The sequence below is a fragment of the Primulina eburnea genome, unplaced genomic scaffold (genome assembly GCF_022965805.1).
Source record: "Primulina eburnea isolate SZY01 unplaced genomic scaffold, ASM2296580v1 ctg596, whole genome shotgun sequence".
NCBI classification, from domain to species: domain Eukaryota; kingdom Viridiplantae; phylum Streptophyta; class Magnoliopsida; order Lamiales; family Gesneriaceae; genus Primulina; species Primulina eburnea.
The window spans coordinates 207,691-228,459 of record NW_027331381.1 but is presented as its reverse complement, the minus strand read 5'-3'; positions in this window follow the sequence as shown (position 1 = coordinate 228,459).

The following is a 20,769-nucleotide window of genomic DNA, read 5'->3' as shown; positions in this document are numbered from 1 at the left end:
TTTTTTTGTTGCCGGAATCCGGCGACGGAGCTCCGGCGACGGCGATGACGGCTAGGGTTTCCAAAAGTGTTTTGGACAATCTTAGTGTCATGGGCCTTGAGTTGTTGGGCCATTAGATGGTCAACATAATTTTGTGAAATTTAAATGGGCCAAACTATTTTTGTTGAAAAATGAGTTTTGGGCCCTTAAGTTTAAATTTACAATTGTTGCACATATTTTCTCATAAAATAAATAATTGAAGTAGGACTTTAATTATTTATAGTAAATTGTGATTTATAAGAAATTCGATTATAAATAAATTAATTTGGAAGTAGACAAAGGTGTTTGTATACTTTGTTAATTTAATTTATAATTGTGGCGGTTAGTGATTGGATCAAGATATATAATATTGGATCAATTAATTATAGTGATAATTAATTGATGGTGTATGATATATGATATTGTGCATGAAGGATGATCAAAAGCCCAAGCCCAATTTGCTAGGTGTATGCTAGGATATTTGTGTTGTATGATTGTAATAATTATCAATTTATAAAGTGGGCTTGGTTTATGGCCCGTTCCCACCCCCCATGAGATGTATCCCTATGTGCCATGGATATTTAAATGTAAATATTAGAATAGTGGAAGATCAAGATTGGAAGATGGTGGCCTTGGTGATTATGAAGATCGAAGACATGTAATATTGGATGCTAATGTAATAATTTAGTTGCATTGCATCCCTGCATTTACCCTAGGATTGGACCTAGGCCCGTGTTTGGCTCACACGGGCCATTAGTTTTGGGACGATTGATCATCCTTGTACTGTTTTCTATTTATAATATATGCATGATATGTTATAAATAATGAGTATGTGCGTTATTATTATTATAATAACAAAGTTGCATGAATCCGGCAAACATACGATCAAACATGGCGAGCTTTTAAAATAAAATTAATGATGAGACCTTTCAAAATTAAAAACCCTCATTTTGAATAAGATTCAAAATTAATATCAAGTCCGAAAAGGGGAATTATAAATTTGTTTATAATTTCCTTGTCTTCCATCGACAATGGATGCATGATGAACGCTACCCGTACTCGGGGCTCGGCTCATATTATTGAGGGGGCCCTGGGTGCCGGAAAGCTGTGACATCCATTGACATGGTGATGTGAACTACGTGGAACTCCCATGATTTCGACTCATATTATTGAGGGAACTCATGGCGACCGTCCATTAAGGTTCAATATCGATGGGTTAGGCTTGACACGTAAAGATGAACGACGTCATATTATTGGGTCCTAATCAAACGTGAGACAAAAGAATACGTAGAGGGTTGCATGGCGATGCAATTGGAAACTACCTTTTAGGAGTTGTGATGGCCGATATTATTCGGGATCATAATTCGCTAATTGGACCTTACGTACCTACTGAGGAAAGTGTTTCCCGTTTTCACTAGAGGGTAGTGAAAATGTCAAAACAGTGGGAGCGATTATTTATAAAGTAAAAGTCCAAACTTTATATCTTATTAAATATTTTAAAATAGTCATTAACATTTATCTGTTTTACTTTTCAGTACAATCTTTGACATGTCATCAATTCGCAACCCGTTTTCCGTCATTCTCGAAAAACACATTCTAACCGGACCAAACTATATCACTTGGCTAAGAAATTTAAAGATTGTCCTAAACTCGGAGAAGATCGCGTATACACTGACTGAGGCGCCCCCTGCTGAGGCTCCTATAGGCTGCACTCCTGAGGAATTGCAGACCTACAAGGAATGGTGTGACCATGACTTGAAGGCGAAGTGTTATATGCAGGCTTCAATGAACGGTGAGCTGCAAAGGCGATTCGAGGATGCAAAGAATGCTGCTGACATTCATATGCACCTCAAGGAGCTCTTCGGAGAGCAGACTCGGCCTTTGAGGCATGCCACAGTAAAGGAGCTCATCACTTTACGCATGCGAGATGGGACTTCGGTCCATGAGCATGGCCTAAAGTTGATTGGGCTCGTGGACAAGCTCGTATGCATGGATTTGGTGTTTCCTTCGGAGTTGACCACTGATGTGTTGCTACTGTCGCTGCCAAGCTCTTTCGATCCTTTCGTTGTGAACTTCAATATGAACAAGCTCGAGCCCAGCCTTGAAGAGTTGGTGAACATGCTTGTGACCTTTGAGTCCACAATCAAAAAGGAGAAGCAGGTTCTTTATGTGGGCTCTTCATCTGGCACGAAGACCGGTCCACATGGGAAGGGAAAGAAGCGTTCTTTCCAGCGCCCCAAGAAGAGCGAGCCCTTGAAGAGGCAGACTCCGAGTCCCTTAGTAGCAGCCGCGCCAGCAAAGGCTGAGAAGACTGTTGACATCTGTCACCACTGCAAGAAGCCTGGACATTGGAGGCGTAACTGCAGGGAATATCTTGCGCAGAAGAGTTCTGGCAAAGGTATGTTCTACATTGAAGTGAATATCTCCATTAACTCTACTTCTTGGGTATTGGATACCGGCTGTGGCTCACATCTCTGTAATGATTTGCAGGTGATGGGAAGAAGTAGGAAGCTCAGGGAAGGTGAGACCTTCTTGAAGTTGGGCAATGGAGCAAGGGTTGCTGCCAAGGCTGTGGGAGATGTTTATTTATGTTTGAACAATGATTTTAATTTGGTTTTAAGAGATGTTTTATTTGTACCAGACTTGATCAAAAACATTATTTCCATTCCTATGCTTGATATCGATGGATTTTCTTGTTTATTTGGCAAAGGTGTTTGCAATATTTACAAGAATGAATGTTTAGTTGGTACGGGTGAACTTGAAAACAATCTCTACACCTTAAAATTAAAAGATATTCCACTTAACAATGTCCAAACGATAACAACAACAAATAAGCGCAAACAAGATACTCTTAATTCGGCACAATTATGGCATGCTCGATTAGGACATATTTCCTCAAGAAGGATGAACAAGCTAGTGGGAGTTGGCATGTTTGATATGTCTGATATTAACGCTCTCACGACTTGTGAATCCTGTCTGAAAGGAAAGATGACCAAAATTCCCTTTAAGGGCCATGCGGAGCGAGCCAAAGGGTTATTGGATTTGATCCATACCGATGTGTGCGGTCCGCTTAGCATCACCACTAAGCATGGACATGCCTACTTCATCACCTTTACCGATGACCATTCGAGGTATGGGTATGTGTATTTGATGAAATACAAGTCTGAAGCCTTTGAAAGGTTCAAAGAATTCAGAAGTGAAGTAGAGAAGCAATTGGGACGAAGCATCAAGACACTTCGATCGGATCGAGGTGGTGAGTACTTGAGTGCCGAGTTCCAAGAGTATCTTAGAGAGAATGGGATTCTCTCGCAGTGGACTCCGCCCGCTACACCGCAGTTAAATGGTGTTTCGGAGCGTCGTAACCGGACTTTGATGGACATGGTTCGGTCTATGATGGGGTTCACGGAGTTGCCGCCATCCTTTTGGGGATATGCGCTTGAAACAGCGGCACTGTTGTTGAACAATGTCCATACAAAGGCAGTTGACAAGACTCCATATGAGATATGGATGGGTAAGCCTCCCAAGTATTCTTATCTTAGAATATGGGGGTGTCCTGCTTATGTGAAGCAGACAGTGGGAGATAAATTGGATAGTCGATCCATTTTATGCTACTTTGTGGGATATCCAAGAAATTCCATTGGATATTATTTCTATCATCCCCAAGAAACAAAGGTGTTTGTTTCTAGGAACGCAACCTTTTTGGAAAAGGAATTTCTATTAGATAGAAAAGGCGAGATGATAGAACTCGAAGAGGTTCGAGAGGCACCCACAGTTGTAGAACCCACACCCAATGAGCTAAGTGAGGAGATACAAGCTCCTAGAAGAACCGAGAGAGTCTCCAGACCACCTGTGAGGTATGGTCTGCTTCTTGAAGAGGGCCATGATGAGCCTAATCTTGGATGTGATCCAAGGACATTCAAGGAAGCGTTATCAGATGCCGATTCATCCAAATGGCTTGAAGCAATGGAATCTGAGATGAATTCCATGCATTCGAACCAAGTGTGGAATCTTGTGGATCCACCTGAGGGAACTGTTCCCATAGAATGTAAATGGATTTACAAGAGGAAACTTGGGGCGGATGGGAAGGTATTGACCTTCAAGGCGCGATTGGTAGCAAAAGGGTATACTCAAAGGCAAGGTGTTGACTATGAGGAAACCTTTTCTCCAGTTGCGATGTTCAAGTCCATTAGGATATTGCTAGCCATAGCTGCATGGTATGACTATGAGATATGGCAGATGGATGTAAAGACAGCCTTCCTTAATGGGGATATTAAGGAAGAAATTTACATGTCTCAACCTGAAGGGTTTACATCCATCGGAAGTGAGCATATGGTATGCAAACTTCAAAGATCTATTTATGGTCTTAAGCAGGCATCGAGGAGCTGGAACCTCAGATTCGATAGTACAATCAAAGAGTTTGGTTTTACTAAGAATCCTGAGGAACCCTGTGTGTATAAGAAGGTCAGTGGGAGTGCTGTGACATTCCTTGTTCTTTATGTTGATGACATTCTACTCATTGGGAATGATGTAGGAATGTTGCAATCAACAAAGATATGGTTAGCAAGTAAGTTCTCAATGCAGGACTTGGGTGAAGCATCTTTTGTATTGGGAATACAGATCTATAGAGATAGATCAAGAAGATTGCTTGGTCTCACCCAGTCCACATACATTGATACCATCGTGAAGCGGTTCTCGATGGATGAGTCCAAGAGAGGACATCTACCAATGTGTCATGGCGTGTCCCTATCCAAGTCTATGTCTCCCAAGACTGATGCAGAGATAGCGGCGATGACACGAATTCCGTATGCTTCGGCTATTGGTAGTATCATGTATGGGATGATATCTACACGTCCTGACGTGGCATTTGCACTAAGTGTAGTGAGTAGATATCAATCCAACCCTGGTCTTCCACACTGGAAAGCTGTGAAAGACATCCTCAAGTATTTGAGAAGGACCAATAAGTTGTTTTTGGTCTATGGGGCTGGAGAACTGAAATTGGAAGGCTATACCGACTCTAGCTTCCAAAGCGATGTTGATGACTCGAAGTCAACCTCCGGATTCATATTCATGCTCAATGGTGGTGCTGTCTCTTGGAAGAGTTCCAAGCAAGACAGTACTGCGGATTCCACCACTGAGGCAGAATACATTGCTGCATCGGCTGCAGCAAAGGAGGCTGTTTGGATTAGGAATTTCGTCCAAGAGTTGGGCGTCATTCCTAATGGAGTTGCTCCTATCCCGGTGATGTGTGACAACACGGGAGCCATAGCTCAGGCAAAGGAGCCAAGGTCTCATCAGAAGTCCAAACACGTATTGAGAAAGTACCACATCCTCAGAGAGATCGTGGAAAGAGGAGATGTCACGATTGACAAAGTCGGCTCCGCAGATAATGTTGCTGATCCACTAACTAAGCCTTTACCAGGACCATCGTTCGAGAAGCATCGCGAATCAATGGGTCTAAAGCATATAGGTAGTTGGCTCTAGTGCAAGTGGGAGATTGTTAGAGTAGGTGCACGTCGAGCCAAGTGTTGGCCGACTGTTCACAATGAAACTCTTTGTATAAACGATCTTTATTTTAATAATATTTCAATTTATTAATTTGGCGCATCTTTATCTTTATACCCATGCTTGTTGCATAGATAAAGTCCTTGAATATACAAATAGTAGAAAGAATATGAGATGCTCATATGATGAGTATCATGAAACTCATATTTGGAATACTGTATATTCTAAACCGTTCCTAGTCGATTCAGCCGCCACTAAGAAGGATAAAGGCCGCTCGAGTTAGAGACTAGTATCTGCGATGTGAGTACCATGTTTCATTGGTAGGGGACATTGTGATGTCCGAGCATGCAGATAGGTGCTCCTGGTAGAGTGCACTGAACAACCCTCTATAAAGGACTTTCCAAGTGGTTCTCACTTATCGAGTGGAAAAGTCCTAGTTTATGGTTGTACACCATTAGTCCTTATGACCCGGGACAACATTGAGACTCTATATGCTAGCGTTTCACTTTGACTTGTTTACCGACTCTTATGGGGTCATCAGGTGGCAAGGTTGGGTGTTACGGCGAAACATATAGGAGTCGATGCATTGTAGCCGGGGATTCACCGCTTACCTACGGGTATGGATATCCTATGTGTTTTTCATGTATGTGTGGGTTGAAATCTCTGATCAGAGTATGGTGGTAATTATGAAAGGGGTTTCATAGATTACACCATCGATGCAACCACGACATGACACATAGTATCGATTCATTGACAACTCTCGATAGACCAATAGTTGTCGAATCGGTCGGGATATATGAGTTGAAGGGACCGTACTGTACGCTAACCATAATTGAATGGTTCTTGCAGGCACTATCATGTGATACCTAGGGAATCACGTAAGCGATGCTGCTAGGCGTTTAACGTGATTGGTTGGGTACTATCAGACTTGAGTTCTGACGTTCTTGCTGTCAAGGAGTTGATAAGTAAGAATGGAGCAATTGGGGTATGCTCGTATAAGGACATGTTTAGTCCGAATCACATAGAGATGTGAACCCACGGCTAGTTGTATCAATGAACCATTGAGGGCCACACAAGTACTTGCTTAGTAAATCCCGAAGAGAAGTAAAATAGTTCAATGTGTTGAACGGCTTATAAATGTGTTTATAAGCGTAAAGAAAATTAGAAGTATGACTTCTATGAGAGAAATATAAATTTTAATTTATGGAAGTGTTCCTAAGATTAAAATTTGGCCAAGTAAATAATGTAGTTGAAAATTGTGATTTTCATAAACATTATTGGGGACTAAATTAAATTAATTCAAGTGTTGAATTAATTAAACACTAGTGGACCTAGTAGAGTCCAAATAATTAAATATAATTCAAGTGTTGAATTAATATTATTGAGTCTAGTAGAGCTCAATTAAAATAATTATTTAACTAGTGGGACTTGAATAAATTCAAGTAGTATTTAATTAATCTCAAATGTGTTTGAGATAATTAAAATTTAGTCTATGGTTTTTAATGTGTTAAAAACTATATTATATGCATGTCATTCTAGGGTTTGCATGCTTTGGGGAGGTGAAGGGTTGGAGACTAGGCATGCAACTTTTTGTTGCTTTTGAGAGTTGCTTTTCTCACAACCTAGACTCAACTTCACTCCTCATTCTACACCTCCCTTTGGCCGAAAATCTTGAAGCTTTTCTCTCCCAAAATTTCTTCTTGTTTTGTTCTTCAATTTGTTGAGAACAAAATTTCTCTTTGAAAAATCCTTTTGATTTTCTAGTGCAAATCAAGAGGGGATTTACATAGCTAAGTGGTGGGCCTAATTCTTGAAGGAGAAAAGGGTGTGCTTGTAGATTTGTCTACCAAAGAAGAGCTAAAGTATTCATACTTTAGTTGGAGCCATTTCATCAACTCTAAGGGGTTGATAGGTAAATCACTAAAACATCCTATGCATGTTTTTGTTATTTTTGTAAATATTGCACAAATAATCAAGGTGGCCGAAATTTCATGTCATTTAACGAAAATTTATGCTTCCGTTGCGTTTCCGGCCACCGTTACGTATAGAATTAGAGAGGTGTTGAATGGAGTTGGGAATTGATATTGTATGTCTTTACATTGCCATTTCAGATTGGAGTGACAGAGTTTATATCCCGACGTCGAGACTTTGATTTAATTCAACAAGAAAGGTATAAACTATGTTGTTTGGGAAGCCACAACTCAAATAAGATATTATTTGAGTTTCCCAAACCAAAATCACATACTAGTATTATTAGATATAATGTAACGTGTTTATAAATTGTGTATAGTTTTATATTCAATCTTTTAACATGTTTATGCTTTGATTTCAGAATTGTATTCAAGCATGTATGATCAGTGTGATATTCAGATATGAATATGATTATACTTTGTTTACATATTGATATTCATTGCATCTAAGATAGGAGAGTCTTTGACAGGCATTGTCAATTAGCTAGACGTTTCGGTGTATCTCAGCATAGGAGTAGGCATTACTCTTATTGCCGCCGTTGATACAGCTCAGACCGAAGTCTAGGAATGAGATGTACATTACCCCGATTGGAGGGTAGGTAGTGACGTTTCATTCACACCGGGATCCCTAGAGTTCTAGTCGAGTCGAGTCGACATTATTTGATTCGCATTGCATTGCATGTGCATATGATGTCATTCATGATAGCATGTTTCATGTTTAGATTGTTTATATGCATGTTACATGTTTATACTGGGATTTGTTCTCACCGGTTTTCCGGCTGTTGTTATGTCTGTATGTGTGCATAACAACAGGTGGGGCAGGATCTGGGTCACGCAGAGGATGCGAGATGGACATAGCGTGGTGATCACGGGCCTAGCAGAAAAGACTAGTAGTTGTACTTTTGATATGTATTGTATTTAATTACTAGTTGTCGAATATGGATAGAACAAGACATATTGTATTTTATGTTTGTATAATATGTTGTTGAATAACATAGAGACTTCTTATGTTAGCTTTCATTTGATTTAATGTAAAAGCAAAAATTTGACCCACTTTTATAGTAATGATCCATTTAATCCCAATAATAAGAATTAGAGCCCGGGTCCCCACAACAGGTGGTATCAGAGCCATAGGTTCTATAGATTAAGATAGAATAGAATGAGCGGGGTAGATCGAGTCTTCTTCCTTGCTCTATGATGTGCTAGCATGTTTATTGCTTTACTTGTTACATGTTGTTTGTTATTTGATTGATTACAGCATGTATTGGTTAAGAGTGAATCAGAACCGATTCTAGATCAGAGGTAACTGACTAGAGGATGGCTGAGACAGTTGTATATCTTGTTTACTAATCCGTGGGATTATTAGATATGCCGCCTAGAAGAGCAGCAGTACCTCTACGACCAGCAGCGCCAGAACAGGGGAGCACATCCGGAGATCTTATGGATGTTACGGCGACTCTTATGGAGACGTTGCTGAAGCGATTCAAATCCTTTCGACCTCCCACATTAAAAGGTACCGAGAATGCCATCGAGTGTGAAAGTTGGCTTGAGGACATTGAGATGTTATTCGAGTCTCTGGCATATAGTGACGAGAAACGAGTGAAACTCATTGGCCATCAACTGCAAGATGTGGCTAAGTATTGGTGGGTGAATATAAGGAGAGTACTAGAACAGCGTGACACCGAGGTTACATGGAAAGCATTCAAGACGGAGTTCTATCAGCTATTCTTCCCTGTATCCTATCGCAAAGATAAAGGCGCTAAATTTGCAAACCTGAGGCAAGGGCAATTGAACATTGAAGAGTACGTTGCTAAATTTTCTTCTTTGCTTCGCTTTGCACCTCACGTTTCAGGCAATGATGAGGCCATGGCAGATCAGTTTATAAACGGCTTAAATCCTGATGTCTTTACACTGGTCAATACTGGGAGACCTAATAATTTCGCTGAAGCATTGAATCGTGCCAAAGGAGCTGAAGCAGGATTGCTTAGGCAACGGAGTGTTCCGTATGTGGCTCCGAGTCCAAGACCGCCACTACCTCCAGCACAACATCCTCCTCGACTCGAAAGTGGTGGTAGCAGTAGTGGACGCAAAGAGCAGTTGAAAGCGAAGGGTAAACAGTTTAAGAGGGCAGGGAGCAGTTCTTCGAGCTCCAGCGGGTCAAGACAGAGAGGTTTTGGCCAGAGTCTAGAGGTGGCAAGTGGATATTGCAGTACTTGTGGAGGTAAGCATGCCACGGAACAATGTCAAGATGTACTGGGCAGGTGTAACGTATGCAAACAACCGGGGCATTATGCCAAGGTCTGTCCTCAGAGAAGTGGTGCATCGAGATTCCAGGCTGCAGGATCGTCTGCCTCCGTGACTCAGCCTGAGAGGCAAGCTTCATCTGTTCACTCATTCAGCCGCCACCAGCACAGACCCAGCCTCGAGCCAGAGGTGGCCAGCCAGGGAGTCAGCCTCAGAGACAACAGGCTCAGGTGTTTGCCTTGACTGAAGAGCAAGCACAGGATGCCCCAGATGATGTCATTGCAGGTAACTGTTTCCTTTGCGGTTATCCTGCTTATATATTGATAGATACGGGTGCATCACATACATTCATATCAGAACGATTTGCATTATTGCATTCTCTGCCTGTTGAGTCGTTACTAGATGTCGTGTCTATTACTTCTCCGTTAGGAAGTGGTTTAATATCGGTAACGACGGTTAGACATTGCATTCTACAGTTTGAGGGGCATGAAATTGACCTAGAGTGTATAGTGTTGGGTCTGGCTGATTTTGATTGTATTGTTGGAATTGACATGTTAACAAAGTACAGAGCCACCGTGGATTGTTTCCACAAGATTGTCAGATTCAGACCAGAAATGGCAGAGGAGTGGAAATTCTACGGAAAGGGTTCCAGATCTCGGATTCCCTTGATCTCGGCTTTGTCTATGAATAAGTTGTTACAGAAAGGAGCAGATGGGTTCCTTGTGTATGCTGTAGATGTACAGAAATCTAGCCCGACATTGGCAGATTTGCCAGTAGTACGAGAATTTGCAGATATCTTTCCAGATGAGATCCCAGGATTACCTCCGGTGCGAGAGGTAGATTTTAGCATTGATTTGATTCCAGGTACCACTCCTATTTCGAGAGCTCCGTATAGGATGGCACCGATAGAGTTGAAAGAATTAAAGGCACAGTTGGAAGATCTTCTAGCCAAGGGATATATCAGACCTAGTGTATCTCCTTGGGGCGCTCCAGTGCTATTCGTGCGAAAGAAAGATGGATCGATGCGGTTGTGTATCGATTACAGGCAACTGAATAAGGCGACGATAAATAATAAGTATCCTTTGCCTAGAATTGATGATTTATTTGACCAGTTGCAGGGATCCTCTGTTTATTCTAAGATTGACTTGCGATCCGGATATCACCAGCTTAGAGTTCGAGATGTAGATATACCGAAGACAGCATTTCGAACCAGGTACGGGCATTACGAATTTATTGTTATGCCTTTTGGTTTAACAAATGCTCCGGCGGTATTTATGGGCTTGATGAATCAAATCTTTCAGAGGTATTTGGATGATTTTGTTATTGTCTTTATCGACGATATTCTGGTATATTCTAAGAACAGGGATGAGCATGCCGAACATCTCAGAATTGTGTTGCAGACACTGAGAAATGAGAAATTGTATGCAAAATTGTCAAAGTGTGAGTTTTGGTTGAATCGAGTTGTCTTTTTGGGACATATCATATCGGGAGATGGTATTTCTGTAGATCCAAGCAAAGTGGAAGCTGTGATTAGTTGGCCGAGACCAACTTCTGTACCTGAAATACGCAGTTTCATGGGTCTAGCAGGATACTATAGACGATTCATTCAAGATTTCTCTCGTATTGCGAAGCCAATTACACAATTGACACAGAAGAATGCCCCATTCCTATGGTCTGAGGAGTGTGAGTCTGGCTTTCTGGAATTGAAGAAGAGGCTGACCAGTGCACCTGTCTTGATGATTCCTTCAGGTACGGGTGATTTCGTTGTATATTGTGATGCCTCTCACAGAGGGTTGGGATGTGTTCTTATGCAGCGAGGTCATGTAGTCGCATATGCCTCGAGACAGTTGAAGACTCACGAGACTCGATACCCCATTCACGATCTTGAATTGGTGGCTATCGTATTTGCACTGAAGATCTGGCGTCATTATCTTTATGGCGAGAAATTCGAGATCTATTCAGACCATAAAAGCCTAAAGTACTTGTTTTCTCAGTCGGAGTTGAACATGAGGCAGCGTAGATGGCTTGATCTGCTAAAAGACTTTGATTGTGAGATTAAATACTATCCAGGGAAGTCAAATGCAGCAGCAGACGCCTTGAGTCGAAAGGTTTGTTCCTTATCCTTATCGACGATAGGTGTTACGAAGTTAGTTGAAAGTTGCTGTCTCTCGGGATTAGCATTTGATACAGATAAGAGGCCACTACGGCTTGCTGCTATTCAAGTTGAGCCGGACGTGATCAGGAGGATCAAAGAAGCACAAAAGACCGATCAGAATGTACAAAGATCAATTCAAATGGTCAGATCAGGGCATTTGTCAGAATATCAGGTGCGTGAGCATATCTTGTACGTCAATAACTGTCTTGTTGTGCCAGATGTTTCAGATTTGAAGCATCAGATTATGTCCGAAGCACACTGTAGTCGGTTCAGCATCCATCCTGGTGGCAGGAAGATGTATAATAATTTGAAGACACAGTTCTGGTGGAAGCAGATGAAGTCAGACATCGCCAAATATGTGTCTAAATGCTTAAATTTCCAACAGGTGAAGGCCGAGAGGAAGAAGCCCGGAGGGTTACTTCAGAGTTTGTCCATTCCTGAATGGAAATGGGATCACATTTCCATGGATTTCGTGACAAAATTACCCCGATCTTCCCGAGGCTGTGATGCGATTTGGGTCGTTATCGACAGATTGACCAAATCAGCTTGTTTCATCCCGTACAGAATGACTTACAGACACGATCAGATGGCGGAGATATATGTTCGAGAGGTAGTCAGATTACATGGTGTGCCGAAGTCTATCGTATCAGATCGTGATCCACGATTCACTTCACACTTCTGGCATAGTCTACAGCAGGCCTTAGGTACGACATTACACCTGAGTACTGCGTATCATCCTCAGACAGATGGACAGTCAAAGCGGACTATCCAGACGTTAGAGGATATGTTGAGAGCCGTAGTGCTAGATTTTGGCACTAGTTGGCAAGATTCCCTACCTCTTTGTGAATTCTCTTACAATAATAGCTATCAGACGAGCATTGAGATGGCACCGTTTGAAGCATTATATGGTAAGAAGTGCAGATCTCCGCTATACTGGGATGACATCTCCGAGGTACCAGAACTTGGGCCAGATATGATTCGTGATATGACAGAGCAAGTGAAAGTCATTCAGAAGAGGATGAAAACGGCACAAGACAGGCAGGCGAAATACGCCAACATCAGACGTAGACCGTTAGTATTTGAGCAAGGAGACAAGGTGTTTCTAAAGATTTCCCCCTTCAGAGGCGTTGTCAGATTTGGCAAGCGTGGAAAGTTGTCTCCTAGATACGTCGGTCCTTACGAGATTCTAGAGAAGATTGGCGATCGAGCATATCGACTGGCTCTTCCTCCTTCTCTATCTGGGATACATGATGTCTTTCATGTATCGATGTTGCGTAAATACATGCCTGATGTTTCTCATGTCATTCGTCCTGACGAAGCTGAGCTTGATCAGACTTTAAGCTACGTTGAACAACCGATACAGATTCTTGATCGAAACGAAAAGAAGCTCAGAACGAAGACTATTCCTCTAGTGAAAGTCCAATGGAGTCGTCACGGCACTGAAGAAGCGACATGGGAGACAGAAGACGACATGCGACAGAAACACCCCGAGTTATTCCAATAATGTAAGTATTAATCTAACTTTGATGTTATCACTTGTGATGCTTGCATTGATAGAATGATATTTGATTTCGAGGGCGAAATCATTTCTCAGAGGGGGAGAAATGTAAGGCTCGAGATTATTAGTTTTCATTGATGTATGACTCGGAGGATATGAGGATGCATGTCATAAGATGAAAGTACAAAATATTTCATGTGTGAGAGAGTGCACTCGTGGTCTGAAATTATGTATTTTGGCAAGGCAAGTCGAAGCTACACCGCACCCGCGGTACCACTAAGACCGCACCCGCGGTACATGGACAGTAGGTTGGCCAAAAATCCCGTAGCTTTACCGCACCTGCGGTAGTATAAGACCGCACCCGCGGTGCTGAGACCGCACCCGCGGTGGGTACATGACCGCACCCGCGGTCTACTATTTTGGAAAAATTAAAATTCTACCGAAAGCTTAGCGCACCCGTGCTCCTAATATCACCGCACCCGCGGTCATGCGTGTAATTCAAAGAATAAGACACTTGCCCTTAACCATGCAATATGATGTGTTGTCAACCTCTTCTTTCTTCATTTCCAGCAGCTGAAGACGAGGGAGAGAGTGGAGAGAAGCTTCATTCCTCAAGCTTTAAGGTTATGATTTTGTAAGATTTATGTGTCCAAATTTAAATCCGATTTTAGTTTTGAGTTCCTCTCATCATTAGCTTCACGATGATGTAAGTTACATTCAATTCCTGCATAATTTGAGATATAGGTGTTGGAAAAACTTTAATACGCTCATAGATATGTGTTCTTACGATGATTATGAGTGTATATTTGAAACCGGGACGAAGAATTGATATCGAACTCAATTGTTATGGGTTTTAGCATTTATTGACATGAGATTATGCATATTCTGTGATCTTGTCAGAGATATTATGATGATTATGAGTTGAGAATTGCACAATGTTGATATATGCTGAATTGGAGTAAACGGTAGTGGAGAAATCATGTCGTTATGCCGTCAGATTGTGCCAAGATTACGTATAGAATTAGAGAGGTGTTGAATGGAGTTGGGAATTGATATTGTATGTCTTTACATTGCCATTTCAGATTGGAGTGACAGAGTTTATATCCCGACGTCGAGACTTTGATTTAATTCAACAAGAAAGGTATAAACTATGTTGTTTGGGAAGCCACAACTCAAATAAGATATTATTTGAGTTTCCCAAACCAAAATCACATACTAGTATTATTAGATATAATGTAACGTGTTTATAAATTGTGTATAGTTTTATATTCAATCTTTTAACATGTCTATGCTTTGATTTCAGAATTGTATTCAAGCATGTATGATCAGTGTGATATTCAGATATGAATATGATTATACTTTGTTTACATATTGATATTCATTGCATCTAAGATAGGAGAGTCTTTGACAGACATTGTCAATTAGCTAGACGTTTCGGTGTATCTCAGCATAGGAGTAGGCATTACTCTTATTGCCGCCGTTGATACAGCTCAGACCGAAGTCTAGGAATGAGATGTACATTACCCCGATTGGAGGGTAGGTAGTGACGTTTCATTCACACCGGGATCCCTAGAGTTCTAGTCGAGTCGAGTCGACATTATTTGATTCGCATTGCATTGCATGTGCATATGATGTCATTCATGATAGCATGTTTCATGTTTAGATTGTTTATATGCATGTTACATGTTTATACTGGGATTTGTTCTCACCGGTTTTCCGGCTGTTGTTATGTCTGTATGTGTGCATAACAACAGGTGGGACAGGATCTGGGTCACGCAGAGGATGAGAGATGGACATAGCGTGGTGATCACGGGCCTAGAAGAAAAGACTAGTAGTTGTACTTTTGATATGTATTGTATTTAATTACTAGTTGTCGAATATGGATAGAACAAGACATATTGTATCTTATGTTTGTATAATATGTTGTTGAATAACATAGAGACTTCTTATGTTAGCTTTCATTTGATTTAATGTAAAAGCAAAAATTTGACCCACTTTTATAGTAATGATCCATTTAATCCCAATAATAAGAATTAGAGCCCGGGTCCCCACAAATTTCTAACATCCTATGTATGTTTTGATAAATCATACGAGCGCCTAAAGCAATATTATTTTGTTTTTCAAAATAAAATAAAAAAATTTTAAATCTTCCGCTGCATTTGGGCGTGTAGAAAACCGGATCCAACACTGTTGTCATGCACACATAAAAAACAAGACAACAGCCGGATAACTCCGGTGAGAATAAATCCCAGTATAAACAATGTAAACATGCAATTATATAGAAACACATACAAAAGCATATATCAGTTATCATTTACATGTAGCGACTCAACAAACATGAATGATATAAAACTGTGAATCAACATGTCATATCAGACTCAACTCAACCGACGCGTCGTCTCAGACTCGACTCAACTCTAACCTAGGGATCCCGATGTCTGGATATATGTAATTATATCGAATCTCAGTCGATAGGAATGAATCAATCCCTAAACGGCATCGATATAATTCATATATCAGTGTCTGGGCGAAACAGCCGCAGAATTGACGAATCAGTCAAGAATTAGGCGAATCAGCCAATAAACAGACGAATCAGCCTGTAATTAAGCGAATCAGCTTAAGTTTAGACAATCAGTCAATAACCAGACGAATCAGCCGGTGACTAGGCGAATCAGCCCATGACTCAACAACTCAGTAATCAATACATGCATTCAGTATCTAAGCAAATCAGTCGATGACTCGCGAATCAGCAGTAATTACATGCATTGGCTATAAATCAATAGACTACAATCATAAGTCTCATCAATTGCAAATATCAATGCAATAAAGAAAGTATGTGATTTTTGGAGACTCGAGTCAAATCTCACTCGAGTTGTGCAATCCCAACTCAACATTAATTTATACCTTTCTTTCTGATACTCTGACTCTGTCGAAGTCTCGAACCCCAAGCCTGTCAATACTCAGTATGACAATAACAATATTGAGGATACGGTATCAATACTCGTTCAAATCAATACTGGATATAAACAGAATTCAATCAAATTCTGTTTCAACAACATAACGTCATAATTTCAATATATCCAGCAATACCGTATCAGTCAGATATCAATTCTAACATCTCATACTCGATAATACTCCAATCTTGATATCAATTCTCAATCAATTCAACTCTAAAAATCATAACAATTTCATATGGTATCTGTTCCTCAGTCCGGTTTCGATTATACGATGTCTAACATGCCAAGAACATCATATATGAATCATATCAGATTCTGACAATACTATAATTTCAAATCATATCAAAACGTAGCAAAACTTACGTCCAGTTGTAGCCTACGTCGATAGGAACACCGTACCGCAGTCAGATTCAAAATCGGATAGACGGATTTCTCACAAAAGGCGTAAGGATTTTTCACACTTTTTCAGAAACTTTTCTCGATTCTCTTTTCGTCTGAATTCTCAAGAATTCGTTTGTGTGTATATATATATATATATATATATATATATATATACATCCATGAACGCATGTAAGGCAAGTGGCTCGCCCCTTTGTGATGTGAATCTAGCCAGCCACTATGCATTCCAAGAACCAATCCCGAGAGGACGCTTGAAGATATTGAATATTGCCCTTCATCCAACCAATGAAAGCTTGGAAACAAGGCTCGAAGGGTTCGGGTTGCATCACAATCAAGTAGAGGATGACCGAGGCTACACGGACGTGTACACGGACCTGTACACGGGGGCCGTGTCCATCACAATGGAGAATGAAGAAAGCCGAGTGTACACGGACCCTGACCCGGGGGCCTACACGGGGTCCGTGTACTTGCTATTTCAATCTGTTCTGAAATTTCAATCTCATATCAAATTCTATTTCTAAAAATAGCTCTGATAAAGTCAATCTCGCAATACTGGCTATACAACATCCGTATATACCCATCAACAGTTCGTAACAACTCAACATCATCAGCTGTTATCGAATCTGTTTATCACAATCAAAGATATATTCGATCTTTGGTCTCAAATACCAACAGTCATCGTCCGACATTGGCATGCTCAGTCTGTTTATTATGAGCTGTTTCCATTTACTTTTGAATTAGCTTCATGTTTTCAGTCATATCTCTGATCCCGTCTGGTCCAATCTCAGAAACCTCAGAGACACCATCCCCATACAGAGGGAATCAATATGTCTTTCCGTACAACGCTTCGAAAGGATCCATCACAATACTCATCTGATAGCTCTCGTTGTACGAAAATTTACAAAGTGGCAATGAATCCTGCCATTCAGTGTTAAAATCAAGCATTACAGCTTTCATCATATCTTCCGAAATCCGGATGATCCACTCTAACTGTCTGTCAGGTAGTGAATACTATTCAGTATTCAGATATGATCACATTCTATCAAACGTGCAAAATCAACCAAAATCACGGTCTAATATAAACAACTCTCAACTATCCGTGTCATCTCATCACTTTTCCGACAGAATCTCAGTAATATATCATATTTGTACATCTTCATGTACAAGTTAGCACTCGCAGAATGGATCAGTCTGTCATTCCTAACTCAATCAATACTCAATTCCGAGATGAATGCAGTAACTTCATCACGATATCCCTGGAAATGTAATCTCATTTCCATTCAGGAACCGAGAAGTTATATAACCAATCTCTTGGTTTCTTTCTTTCTATCTTTATCTGCCCTTAATTCAGACATTTCAATACAACTCTGCCATATCTAATCTTATCTGTTTCTATCAAAACATTTTCTGCTATCAGGATGCCAACTGAATCAAGTATTGCACCTTTCTGACAATCTATGTCCTTTTACATTCGAAATATCGGGCACAAACAAATCAGTTATTAACATACAATACAGTATTACTTACCTGATTCAAAAACGAATTCAGAACAACAACAAGATTCAATCAGATTCAAAACATCACTCATTGGTACTGATCTGTTAAATTCATAAACCGCAAATGTCTGACACCGATGTCAACCTCGGCTGACTAATCACGGTTTAACTCTGCTAAAATCAACAGATACAACATTTTCAGATATAAAAATCCCTGAACACAATCTGTCTCAATCATGATTTACCATATCAACAGTTTATAATATCAACTCAAAGCTAAAATCAATCTCTCTGAAATCAGATCTAGAGTCTTATCTGGGGAAAACATTAATAACTTTCTTATCATTGGTAAATCAGCCAATGATAGACTAAACTTCAGTAAATCAACTGAATACATAAGGAGTCACTCTGCTCCTTTCTGTAATAATCGAGTCATAGCTAGTACGAATATCAAAGGAATTCTCAGTCTAGAATTCTTATCGTACAATATTCATCTCTTGGTCATCTCAGGTCTGATTCTCACCATCTTCTGGAACTAATCTATGGTAGCTCTGTACTTGATTAGCATATCAATATCAGTAATGCAGTTCCAAAATCATAGAACACCAGTACAATACCATCTACCACACAATCTAACTCGATCTCATTCTTATCCTACTGTAGTATACAAGATCTAACAGAATTCACTGATACAAGATCTTTTCCCAAAGGAACATAACAAATACTACAGTAAATAGGGACTCAACAGATAATGCATACATCAATGCAAATCTTTCAGAAATAAAAATATCTGAAGCACCGGTATCCCTCAATACATATGCAGGATAATCAAACAAATCAGTTACCTGCAACATCATCATCTGGTGCTTCCTGAGCCTGCTCCTCGGTCAAAGCAAATACTCTGGCCTGCTGTCTAGGAGGTTGGCCTACTGTCTGGATTTCTCCTGGCCTCTGCTGTGACCGAGATGGTGCTGGCTGAAATGAATGAACAGCAGCTGATCGTCTACTCCACTGTGCCACTGATCCAGATGATTCGACTCCTTGGGATCTTTGGGAACCCCTCTGTGGACATACTCTGGCAAAATGTCCCTGTTGTTTGCAGAAGAGGCAACTACCAAGTACTCCTTGGCATTGCTCAGTGGAATGTCTCCCACCACAATTCCCGCAGTAAACCCCGGTATAACTCTGTTGGGAACCACTGGAGCTAGAAGAACTGCCGCCAGGCTTCTTAAACTGCTTTCCTCTAGCCTTCAGAAAATCTTTCCTTCCACCACTGCTACTGCCACTCTCGAATCGGGGAGGTGGTTGCGGTGGTCTCGACACTGGAGGAACAAATTCAGCTCCTCTCTGCCTTATCAGGCCCGCTTCAGCGCCCTTTGCTCTATTCATGGCATCAGCAAAGTTATTTGGTCGCCCTGTGTTCACTAATGTAAAAATATCGGGATTCAAGCCATTGATGAACTGATCAGCAACGGCTTCGTCATTTTCAGCCACATGCGGAGCAAACTTCAACAAGGTAGAGAACTTGGTCACATATTCTTCAATGTTCAGCTGACCCTGTCTCAAATTGGCAAACTCCGCCCCCTTGTCTTTCCTGTACGACACTGGGAAAAATCTCTGAAAAAACTCAGTTTTAAATACATCCCAAGTAATAGTCGTACCTCGATGCTCCAAGGCCCTCTTCATCGTAATCCACCAGCTTTGTGCAACATCAAGCAACTGGTGCCCAATCAATTTAATCCGGCGCTCATCACTGTACTCCAGTGAATCAAACAGCATCTCAATGCTACCTAACCAACTCTCACACTCGACTGATGTCTCAGTACCCTTCAGAGTGGGTGGTTTGAATGACTGAAACCTCTTCAGCAAGGATTTCATTGGAGTCGGTGTTACATCCATTGGAGAATTTGATGTACTACCCTGTTCTGGTATTCTTCTGGGAGTCATATCTGAATATCACAAGGATTAGTAACCCAATCCAACAAACCTGTTTCACTTCAGTCCCTCCTCCGATCATCTTACTGCTGATCGAGAATCGGTTCAGATTCGTTCCCAATAATACATATTACAAAATCAAATCAGATAAGTCAAGTAACATGTATTATAGCAGTAAGACATGCTAGCATTCAAAAGCAGGAAAGAAAACCTCAATCTACCCCGCTCACTAGCCTCTTCTATCTCAATCTAAAGGATCTATCGCTCTGATACCACCTGTTGTGGGGACCCGGACGCTAATCATGTTCTTAATCATCATTGGGACTAATTAATAAATTGTAAAACAGGGTCTAAATTTTTTTTTTAAAATGCGGAACGTAGTGAAATAAAACGTATATACATCTCAGTATAAAAGTACAAGTCCTGTACAACATACATTTATTCAACTAAGGTTTAACAGCTAATATTAAGTGTCTAACCCTATCTCTAAACCAAGTCCGGAGCCTCCACTCTAATCATGATCTCTCTTCATCTTCTCGACCCTGAACCTGTCCCACCTGTTGTCATGCACACATACAAAACAAGACAGCAGCCG